Source organism: Dipodomys ordii, unplaced genomic scaffold (genome assembly GCF_000151885.1).
Source record: "Dipodomys ordii isolate 6190 unplaced genomic scaffold, Dord_2.0 Scaffold142, whole genome shotgun sequence".
Classification (NCBI taxonomy): domain Eukaryota; kingdom Metazoa; phylum Chordata; class Mammalia; order Rodentia; family Heteromyidae; genus Dipodomys; species Dipodomys ordii.
In genome coordinates, this window is record NW_012267358.1 from 4,206,001 (window position 1) to 4,214,851 (window position 8,851).

Consider the following 8,851-nt stretch of genomic DNA (forward strand, 5'->3'; position numbering starts at 1 on the left):
GAAAAAACCAAACATATATGTGTGACATCTGTTAAGCCAGGTATGCCAAGTATATATCTGTCCTTGAAAATGTGACCATTTTTTCTGGTTTGTCTGCTGTGCCTTAGTTTTTCATGTGCCTGTGGTAGGGCTGCAGGACTACCTGTCCTGTCTGCAGGATTTTACCCATTATGACAACCTTCTAGCAGTAATTAGATTTGGGCACCCCAGTGGAAAGGATCTTGATAGAAACATGGGAGTCACACCTACAGCATTGTCTTTCTCATGCTCCGATTTCTCAGTATTTGCTTTTCTACAACTCTAGGGTGCTTTTTCCTTTTAACTTTTCTGTTGAGGGTATACTATTTTTCTTTTCTAATTATTTTTTTCTTGGTTGTGGAGCTTGAACTCAGAGCCTGAGTACTGCCCCTGAGCTTTTGTGCTCAAGGATAGTGCTCTACCACTTTGAAAAAGTGGCACCACTTATGGTTTTCTACAGACTTTCCTGTTCATACTGGCTTTGAGCTGTGATCCTCAGATCTCAGCCTCCTGAGTAGCTAGGATTACAGGCATGAGCCACCAGTGCCTGGCCATTTTTTCTGTTCTTTTTTCCTCTTTTTTCCCTTTCTCTCCTCAGTCTTGCTGCTTCTTCACACCTTTACCAGCCACTTCTGTCATTTCCTTTTTTCTCTGTCTCTCTCTGCCTTTCTTCCTCTCTTTCTCTGTTCCATACTGTGATGAGATTCTAATTTTACATAGAACTCCTCCACAATGTTATTTCCTCTGGCAATAAGTTGAGCAGCTCCTCCCTCCTGGATTCTCACCTTTTAAAAATCTCTTCAGATGAACTAATCATGGTCACACAGTGCAGAATCAGGATCCCGAGTCTATTCCCCCAGTAGGTTTTTCACAGGAAGAATCCTCATCCAAGTGAGGCTAAAATCTCTCAGGTTCTAGCTTCATGATTGGCATGTGACTCATGTTTAATAAATTCTTTAAGTAATGAGTGACAGTAATCTTGGTTCCTAGGCCTCTGGTAGAGTTACTAGCACTGGGGATGGAGATGAAGGTAGAAAGGTTGAATTTGCAGATTGAGTGAAGGGTGCTGCTGCTAGTATGAGTTATGTCATTTCACTCCTTATGACCCTGTGTGCCTCAGTGACTCACATGAAGCCTCTAAAGACATAGTCCTTAGTTCTTGTGAAGGTGTTACCCAACTTACCACACTGATGTCTCAAAGTCACTCAGAATTCAGGAATATACAACCTTCATGCATAGTTTTACCAATAGAGGTATCTATCTATTTTGCTGTGCTTGACTACTGAGCTCCTGTAAGGTTTATCTTTCACTTAAGTAGTTGATAGTACCAATTTTCTAGTTATACATCAGCTACTATTCTTTCAGCTGCCAAAGGACGAAAACACAAGGCTTCAAAGAACCCCAGTGAAAAATGGGAGACTGAGTAAGTATTCACATTCAATCACATGAGTATTGATTGGGTTACACTTGTTGTCTGTTCTACTGGGAACTGGGATGGATCTTCAAGGGGATAATGAAGTGTGATTCTGTACACAGAGCTAGATTTCTGATGCTTGAGTGAAGAACACATGCAAGGGACCCCAGGCCACTTGCTAGTTTCCCTTCCTCTTGCCCAGCAGCCCAGTGGTAGACTGGGCCTGCTAAGATTCCTGCATCTACTTGGCAGAGTGGACCTTTCTGCCCTCAGAGACTCTGAGACTTTCTTTGTCTTTAAACTCAGGTTAAAGAGTATTGAGTGCTGGGCGACAGTTGCTTACACCTGTAATCCTAGCTACTCAAGAGGCTGAGATCTGAGGATTGCGGTTCAAAGCCAGCATGGGCAGGAAAATCTGTGAGACTCTTATCTCTAATAAACCACTCAGAAAACTGGAAGTGGTGCTGTGGCTCAAGTGGTAGAGTACTCGCCTTGAGCTGAAGAGCTTGAGTTCAGAAGCCCAGAGTTCAAGCCCTATAACTGACAAAAAACAAAAACAAAACAAAGAGTATTGAGTATGGTATAGGCTGATGACCACAAATTTTTTCTTCACCAAGACAAATGGCATGCTTGTCAGAAGGCAGAGCTGACATGTTCTTTTCATTTGTTGGAACTGAAGGATCAAGTAGTCTTCCAGGTTTTCCAGTACTTTGCATGAACTAATTTACATGTATTGCTATGTTTATCCTTGTCTTTGTTTTACCTTTTTGTTTTCCTGTTTACAATATTGGAGCTGGAACCAGGGTCTTGTACATTCTGGCAAGTGGTCTACCAGTAAGTTCTGACCCTAGCTTCCTGTGAACTTTCATAGCTCAAATGTCATATGGTAAAATCTATTGTAGTCCACCTCTCTTTTTTCCCCCCACTTTGGTCCTATGGATTTAACTCATTCCCTATTTGCATGCTTGACCAGCCCTGTATCCCTTGAACCATAACCTTTTTTGTTTTCTTTCTTTTCTATATTTGCCTCTTTTTTGCCATTCATGGGGCTTGAACTCAGGGGCCTGGGCACTGTCGCTGAGCTTCTTTTGCTCAAGGCTAGCACTCTACCCCTTGAGCCATAGTGCCATTTCTGGCCTCTTCTGTTTATGTGGTACTGAGGAATCAAATCCAGGGCTTCATGCATGCTAGGCAAGCACTCTACCACCAAGACACATTCCCAGCCCTTATTTGCTTTTTTTTTTTTTTTTTTTGGTCTGTTGTGGGGATTGAACTCTGAGCCTGGCCATTGTCTCTGAGCTCTTCAACTTGAGGCTAGCACTCTACAACTTGAGCTACAGCACTACTGGTTTCCTGGTGGTTAACTGGAGATAAGAGTCTCATGGATGTTCCTGCCTGGGCTGGCTTTGAACCGTGATCCTCAGAGCTCACCCTCCTGAGGAGCTAAGATTATAGGCATGAGCCACTGGCACCCGGCTTTGCCTCTTCCCCCTCTAACCCCCCCTTGCTGTTAACAGGCCTTGAACTCAGAATCTTGTGTTCTGATTAGGCTTACTTGCTCAAGGCTGGTACATAACTACCATTGCCATGCCTGGGATTTGCCATTTTCTTGACTGATTGGAGAATAACGTCTAAACTTTTTTTTCCCTGGCTGGCTTAGCTCATCACTCTTCCAGGTCTCTGACTCCTGAATTACTAGGTTCCCAGATATCAGCCATCAGCACCCAGATATATTTTATTCATGAGACAAGATCTTTTTCATTTGGCTAGTTTGGCCTTGTAGTTGAGATCTTCCTGTGTCTGTCAGCCTTCCATTCAGTATCTGGGAATAAAGGGAAGAATCAAAACATCCAGTTCAATTCTCTTCATTGAATAGCTGTATAAAGTTGGTACTGAAAATAATAGTAATAATCAATACAAAAATAATTATATTCTTGTTTTCCATTTATAATGTATGAAATTTCTATACTTTTTCTTAAAATATTTTGTAGAAAACTCCAATATATGTTTTTACTTCTATTTTTGAGTACTAAATACTTATATATGAATTATTTTACAGGAGAAGGAATATATTTGAAGAGCTATATATTGTTTATTGATTAACATTGTATTTTCTTGTTACTGTTCATTTTGTTTGTGTTGCTTTGTTTTGTGGTGCTGTGGATGGAACCCAGGGGCTAATGCATACTCATCAAGCACTATCCCCTTGACCTACACCTCCAGCCTATATGTTAACTCTTAACTTGTATTTTGGGACAAAAGATGTATTCTAAAGATGGGGAAATGGAATGAGTGGCCTGTCAGGTATTGGGACAACAGAGCAACTTGTACCCTGGGGAAGTTCTCTGTGTCCCTGTATATTTTTTTTATAGCTGAGGTAGGTGTTGGCAGCTCATCGAGTGTACTGATCTTCTTTCTGTGAGATACCCTCTCTGTGTTCATAGATACATAGTTGAGCTATTTTGTGGATAGGGATGGGAGTCGGGTTTTATCCCATTTGCTTATCTTCCTGTGTCCACAACACCACTGACAACTCATTTGTCCAGATGAGGTCTTGAGAACATTTTGTCCAGGTTGGCTTTTTAGTAATCTCCTTCTGTATCATTCTTCCCACCAGTAGGGATTACAGGTATGACTCACTATGCCAAGCCTCTTGGCTCTTTCTTTTCTCCTTGTAACACACCTCTTTTCCTGTAACCACTGCTCATATAATCACTTGTAGACATACTTAGGCTGTTTCATTTATCATTCATTTCTGTGGAAGAAGGACATATGTCTTAACTGCCATTTTACAGATATGAATGGTAAGGATATTTGCTGTGGTGTTTGTAATACCAAATATTTAGAGGAGCTGAAATGTGCTAAGGCTGTACTTTCATAAGGCACAGTTTGGCCAAAGAATGTGCTGAGATTGAGAGCCTGGCTCAAGAGTCCCAGAGTTCAAACTTCAGTACTGCCCAAAGAGAATTGTGGTGAGATCTGTGTATACTGACAATGGTAAGACACTGAGATGTGAAAAGTGAGAAATGCAAGCTGAGCAACAATCCCTATAGCATAAAACTTCTTCTTAAAGCTTTGTTTTTTGTCAGTTGTGGGGCCTGAACTCTGGGCCTGGGCGCTGTCCCTCAGCTCTTTAGCTGTAAACTAGTGCTTTACCTCTTGAGCCTTAGCCCCATTTCCGGCTTTTTCTGCTTATGTGGTGCTGAGGAATCAAATCGAGGGCCTCATGCATGCAAAGCAAGCACTCTACCACTGAGCCACCTTCCCAGCCCAACATAATACTTCTTAAAAACATAAAGTGTATGCATTTATGCTGCAGAAATTTGTAGAGGAGAAATAAGATAATGTCATTTATCTTGGGAATGTGACTGCTGGAGAAACAGGAGAAACTAGCTGGTAAAAATTTTGTGGCATACATTAAAAGGAAGGGGTTAAACCAAAGAATATAGCAACCATTTAGAAACTATTCATCTTTTATTTTTCTTCAGTACTAATGGGTTGTCCTTAGAACCTTATATGTCCTAGGCAGGCACTGCACCACTTGAACCATGGCAATATCCCATATTTAGCTTTATTTATTTATTTTTGCCTATACTGGGGCTTGAACTCTGAGGACTTCTTCACATTTGGCTTTTTTCTTCAAGGATGTTGATCTTCCACTTGAACCACAGGTCCACTTCTGGCTTTTGCAGGTGAATTGGAGATAAGTCTCTCATGTGAAGAGTCTCATGTACTTTTCTGCCTGGGATGTCTTCAGACCTTGATTCTCAGATTTTGGCCTCCTGATTATCAGAATTATAGCCATAGCCATAGCCATGTGCCACAAGAACTGGCTTTTAGTTACTTAATTTAAAGAAATAGTTATTATAAAGGTGATATACAGAGGGGTTACAGTTAAATAAGTTAGGTAAAGTATACATTTCCTTTTGGACAATGTCACCTCCCAGTACAACCTGTTTCACATTTTTGTCACTTTTTTATTGCATGTTAATTGTACAAATGAGTTTCACTATTGTATTTCACACATGGATATATTCTATTTTGATCACATCCAACACCTCTGTTGCTTTTTCTTTCTTATTGCCTGTTACCCTTCTATTTTCAACAGCTTCCAGTGAGTTTCCTTATGTTATCTTGTACTTAGATGCAAAGTATCATGATGTTGTTTGTCCTTAATCTCTATACTTCTTACCTTGTCCTCACAAACAACCCCAGGGTCACTATCATTCACTCAAAAATTTAGAATGCTTCACAAATTTGTGTGTTAGCTTCACACAGGGCCATACTAATCTGCTCTGTATTGCTCCAATTTTAGTATATGTGATGCTGCATCAAGCACATGATGATACAAACAAAACAAAAATGAGAACATTTAAATATTGTTCCTTTTTCTTTTGTTTTGTGCCAGTCCTGGGGCTTTAAAATGGAGCCTCGGCACTGTCTGTGAGATTTTTGCTTGAGGCTAGCAAATCTACCACTTGAGCCATAGCTCCACTTCTAGCTCTTTTGATAGTTAATTGGAGGTAAGAGTCTCATGGACTCCCCTGCCCAGGCTGGCTTCAAACCATGATCCTCAGATCTCAGCTTCCTGAGTAGCTAGGATTATGGGTATGAGCCACCTGTGCAAGGCTTCTTATTCTTCTTCCTCCTCCTCCTCCTCCTCCTAAAAGACATTTTTTATTGTGAAAATACTGTACAGAGGGGTTACAATTACATGGGCAAGATAATGAGTACAACCTCTTCTTCTTAAAAAAAAAAAGTCACCTTTCTGGGCGCCGGTGGCTCACGCCTGTACTAGCTACTCAGGAGGCGAAGATCTGAGGATCATGGTTCAAAGCCAGCCCAGGCAGGAAAGTCCGTGAGACTCCTCTCTCCAATAAACCACTAGAAAACCGGAAGTGGCGCTGTGGCTCAAGCGGTAGAGCACTCGCCTTGAGTGCTCTAAAGAGTGCAGGGACAGCGCCCAAGCCCAGAGTTCAAGCCCCACGACCAACCAAAAAAAAAATGTCACCCAAAGTGAAGGAGTGACATTGTTCCCCAAAAGAAATATACTCATTACCTGACTTGTGAAATGGCAACCTTTCTGTATAACACCTTAATAATAGCAATAAAGTTATATTAAAAAGAGTTAATAAAACGTGATAGAATAAAATAAGAAATAAAAAAATGTATCTCCGATTAGCTTTAAACTTGAAATCCTTCAAACTTCATAGTGCTAGGGATGCAGATGTGTGACTGAGTAATTTCATTTTATGAAATCAGTCCTATGAGTAAGTGAAAGTAATAGCCTAGATCATTGGCTTGTGCCTATAATCCTAAGTATGTGGGATATAGATATTGAGAAGACTGATGTTCCACACTAGTCTGAGCAAAAAGTTCCTGTGGCACCCCCCACATGCCAGTCAAAAGCTAGTTTGGGTGCCATGTGTACTGCATTGTAATTTACTACGCAAAAAGGGTACCAGTCCTTTTTTCTCATGAAGTATGTGTGTGTGTGTGTGTGTGTGTGTGTGTGTGTGTGTGTGTGTGTGTCTAAGTTTGAAAGAGTAGACAGCAACTATGAGATAATATTTTTAGGATGTTGTAGGGCAGTATTGAGGAAGGCTTTTGACTGAGATAAGTAAGAATAGGATAGGAACTGAGCTAGATGGAGGAAATCAAGATTGTTTTGCATTTTAAATATTTAGTGAGTATAAAAGATGGCAAATAGTCAACTGGAGTTCAAAGAAGAGCTTGAGGCTATTCATATAAAATGGGGAAACATGGGATCTAAGGAGAGGAGAATGATTGATACAGGAGAGAAGCATCAGTGTTGCATACCAGATAAGTCTAGAATTGCAAGAAAAAAATCTGAGAGCAAGCCAGAGGAGGTGAGATTCAAAGATAAGGAGGGATTGGAGGGATTGGTTGTGGGTGATCATAGGAGGTTGTGCACCAAGAAGACAGAATTTGGTGTAGTAGTATGCAGGTTGGTAAAATTGGTAGAAGGATGTAGGAAATCCTGTTTAATTGACTCATTTTTTCCATCATCTTAGGAGACAAAGGTGTTCATATGTATATCACATATCACCTTGCCACAGTATGTTGTTCTTGGATCTAATTTTTCCTTTGGATGTTTGAATTTCCTAGAACAAATACAAGTTCTGTGCTTTTGTCACATGTGGTATCTGAGATCTCTACTTCATGGTTGTTATTTAGGAATTGTAAGTGTAGTCAGTGGCAAGAGTCAGAGAAGAATGTGCCTATTCTTTTTCAAAATAAATTAGAAATGATCAATTCTTGCCAGGCACTGGTGGCTCATGCCTGTAATTCTAAGTACTTAGGAGGCTAAGATCTGTGATCATGGTTCAAAGCTAGCCTGTGCAGGAAAATCCGTGAGACGCTTATCTCCAATTAACCACTTGAGTACTGTGGCTCAAATGGTAGAGCACTCACCTTGAGCTCAGAGACAGTACCCCGGCCCAGAGTTAAAGTCCCACGACTGACAAAAAAAAGATCAATTCTTGAAATGCTGAAAAATCATATATTCCATTTTACTATTAAATATAAATATAAGCATAAAAAAGAGAACAAGGACCTGACTCTGGAGGCTCACACCTATAATCCTAGCTACTCAGGAGAGTGAGAGCTTAGGATCGTGGTTCAAAGCCAGTCTGGGTAGGAAAGTCTGTGAGACTATTATCTCCCCAATTAACCACCACTAAACAGGAAGTGGCACTGTGGCTCAAGTGGTAGAGCACTAGCCTTGAGCAAAAGAGCTCAGGAACAGTACTCAGGCCCTGAGTTCAAACCTCATGACTGAAAAGAGAAAGAGAAAGGCAGTAGAGAAGAGGTTGGCACTTCAAAGACAGAAGTTCTACTTTAAAACATAATGGCAAACTTTTGTCATTTTCATTGTTTAGTTACACTCCAGTGAGTATTATTCTTTGAGGCCTTGAATCTTGATTTTGTTAGTGATGTCACAACATAGTGATAATAATATACAGAAATACTGTAATTTATAGTGATTTTAGAATTAGAAGATCAGAAAAAATTAGTCACCTAAGGACCATCTTTTTTTCAATATTTTGAAAGTACCAAATTTACTTAATGAACATGTCATTATTGGGAATTGAATTTAGACGCTCACACTCTCACTTGGACTATTTTGATCAAGGCTGCAATTCTGCCACTTGACTCATATTTTCACTCTGGCTTTTTTGGTGATTAAATAGCAGATAAGAGTCCTGTTGACTTTTCTGCCTGTATTTGCATCAAACTGAAATCCTCTGATCTCAGCAGAGTAGCTAATATTATAGGCTTCAGCTAACCAGCACCAGCACCAGCTTCTATTGTTTTTTTTTTATTTTTTTTTATTTTTTTATTTTTTATTTTTATTTTATTTTATTTGTGAACATACTGTACAGAGGGGTTACAATT